The sequence below is a fragment of the Vicugna pacos genome, chromosome 15, assembly GCF_048564905.1.
Source record: "Vicugna pacos chromosome 15, VicPac4, whole genome shotgun sequence".
In the NCBI taxonomy this organism is placed as follows: domain Eukaryota; kingdom Metazoa; phylum Chordata; class Mammalia; order Artiodactyla; family Camelidae; genus Vicugna; species Vicugna pacos.
Genome location: NC_133001.1, coordinates 26,624,146 through 26,627,089, shown reverse-complemented (window position 1 = coordinate 26,627,089; position 2,944 = coordinate 26,624,146). Strand labels below are relative to the sequence as shown.

General features: G+C 43.0%; 1 pseudogene; it reads right to left on the bottom strand.

Annotated features, from left to right (window-relative positions):
• Positions 1–1,574: 1,574 nt before the first annotated feature.
• LOC102530416 (archaemetzincin-2-like) lies at positions 1,575–2,621 on the bottom strand (annotated as a pseudogene).
• Between the last annotated feature and the right edge of the window lie 323 nt (positions 2,622–2,944).

Below are 2,944 nucleotides of genomic sequence, written 5' to 3'. Positions count from 1 at the left end.
ATTTCCTTTGCTCAGGAGAAAGGAAAGGGCCTACTGTGCATGGTAGGCCCTCTGTATCACAGGTTCCAAATCTGTGGATTCAACCAAGCGTGGATCAAAAATATTCAAGAAAAAAAATTCCAAAAAGTTCCAAAAAGCAAAACTTGAATTTGCTGCACAATGGCAACTATTTATATAATATTTACATTGTATTAAGTATTATAAGTAATCAGGAATAATTTAAAGTATATGGAAGGATGTGTGTCAGTTATATGCAAGTAATATGCCATTTTATATGAGACTTGAGCATTAGGGATTATGGTTTCAGAGGGGGTCCTGGAATGAAACCCCCATGGATACTGAGGGATGACTGCTCTGAATTGTGTCCTCCCCCAAATTCATATGTTGAAGCCTTCCTTACCCCACAATGTAATTGTACTAGGATGAGAGCCTTTACAAGGAAACTTTCCATGTATACCAACTGGGCTTGTATCCTTATAAGAAGAGGAAGAGGCATCAAGGCTCTCTCTCTCCACCATGTGAGGACCCAGCAAGAAGGCCTCCAAATGCAAGCCAGGAAGAGCGTTCTTACTGGGATCTGAATCGGCAGCACCTTGATCTCAGACTTCCCAGCCTCCACAACTGTGAGAAAATCAATTTCTCTTGTTTAAGCCACCCAGTCTATGGTGTTTTGTTATGGCAGCCCGAGTGTACTAATCCAGAGCCGTTCAGCCATTTATTGTCCATTGATTGAGCATCTTTTATGAGGCAGTAGAAGTCCAGCCTTGCAGTTGACAGATCTGGGTTAAGTCCTGTCGGGGAGGAAAAAACCTTTTTCTCTACCCTCCTAGGTTCTGTAGCTAGAGCCCTGGAAATCAAACTGAAAAAAGACAATTTAGCAAGAGAAAAATAGAGTTTATTAATATATGCAGCGTGCATATACATGGGAGAAACTCGATAATGAGTGACTCAAAGGGGTGATTAGAACTTGGGGCTTAACATAGCATCTTAGCAAAGAACAATTCATTTGTAGAGAAGTGAAAAGACAAAAGAAAAGGAGTTTAGGCTTTTGAGGGTGGCAAACTGTGAGAAGGTAAGTATATCGGAGAAAATGAACAGAAGAAAAGGGCTACTTTAGTAAGATTTGTAATGTAGATTCCTCTTGATGCCATGTCTGTCCTGGTAAGAGCCTAGAGTCCAAGAGTTGTCCTCCTCTTCCTGCCGTGGGAGAGGGAGACACCTTTACAAATGAAAATTAATGTCCTGCTCTTAGCCAGATGGGGGGCGGCAGATAGCTGTTTTTTTCCCCCTGCATCTGCTGTTTTGTAATTGCCTTCAGCTCAAAACTATTCTTATGCCAAAGTGGCATATTTGGGGCTGGCATATTTCACTCCCCTTCATTCCTGACTCCGCCAGCTAAGTGGCCTTCATCAGCTTACCCAGCCTCTCTAAGCCTCAGAGAGGCTTATGAAATGGGTTCGATAAGAGTATTTTCTTCTTCATAGAGCTGTGGTGAGGATTAAATGAAATATTACACATAAACTTTTTTTTTTAATATACAAGCGTTTATTTTAATTCCTCCTATGTGAAGGTTCTTATTTTTGGAGAACAGCAAAACATTTTATTATCCACTCTCCATTCTTTAAAGGCTTCCACAGGCTTTGGCAAATTCACATTATCCTCATGACATGTTTCAGAGTCACTCGAGGTATGTCAGAGATCCATCATTCATCCATCTCACCCACACTTTGGATCTTCCTATAATCTTGAAGCCAACAGCACCCTGCAACTTGCATAAACAAATAGGGCAGAGTTTGAGGGGTTGCAGGTCAACTTCTTCCAAATGGTTGGAGACTTGCATTAAGCATGCTAGCCTGGCAGTGTCCGAGTCCAGAGATCTGTCCAAGCTCAGGGGTTAAATTCTTACAGGACTGAAACAGCAAAACACTAGTCACTTCAGGAGTATAATAGTTACCCAGACAGTCACTTTGAAGATATTTTCTGCAGCTTTTTCACTTTGCCTTCATAGAGTGAGATACAAAATCACTGCCATACCTGGCAAAGCTGAATATCCCCACACCATCTGTCAAAGAGGCCTGTCCAAAGCCAAAATTCCAGGAGTCTCTCGGGTAAAGATCGATCATGGTTATTCCCACAACACAGAAGGCATCTTCAGGTCCCTTTTTTAAGAACATCAGGGTGGGCACTGCATGAATTGTAGATTTTGTGTGTTATCACTGACTCAAAAGCACCTCACCTCAGAGACAGGAGTTTTACTGTCAAATCACAGAGAAAAGCTACACAGTAGCCCTTGAGCCATTTAATATGTTCTTCACCAATGATTCTGGTGTTTCCTAGAGATCCAAAGCACTGTGTGTAAATACTGCCTTTCTCTGGAGAGGGTATCTTTCTGTAAAGATCACTGAAAAACTGTTCAAAGCCTTGGAAAGCCTCGGGATGGGAGGTGATCCAGTCTGATTACAAATGCAAAGTAATGGGTCCAAAGAGATCACCGTCTGGCTGGAAGCCTTCGGCCGTCAAACGCTTTTCCACCAGCATCTAACTTCTCATACTGTGACGCAAGAGCTCTTTTAGATGAGAACTGTTTTTAGCGTCTGTTCAGAGAGCTGTACTGTTGGCATCCTTAGGGAGGAAGGCCCCCATTGAGGTTTTTACTTTACAAGGACAGGCATGTCTGGGCCTGGTCAGGAAAATACTGTGCGGGGTGGATTCACCACCCTCCAGGCATCAACTGCAGCCTGGCCACCTCCCATGGCAGCCCCTGCATACATGCACATAAACTCTTAGGACAGAATCTAGCATAGTTTGTTATTCTGAGGGGAAGAATGGTGCAGAAGTTAAGAACAGGGACTTTGGAGTCCCATTGCCTGGGCTGGAACCTCAGCTCTGTCACTGTGTAACCTTAGGCAGATTACTTAACCTCTCTGGGCCTCAGTTTCTTCAT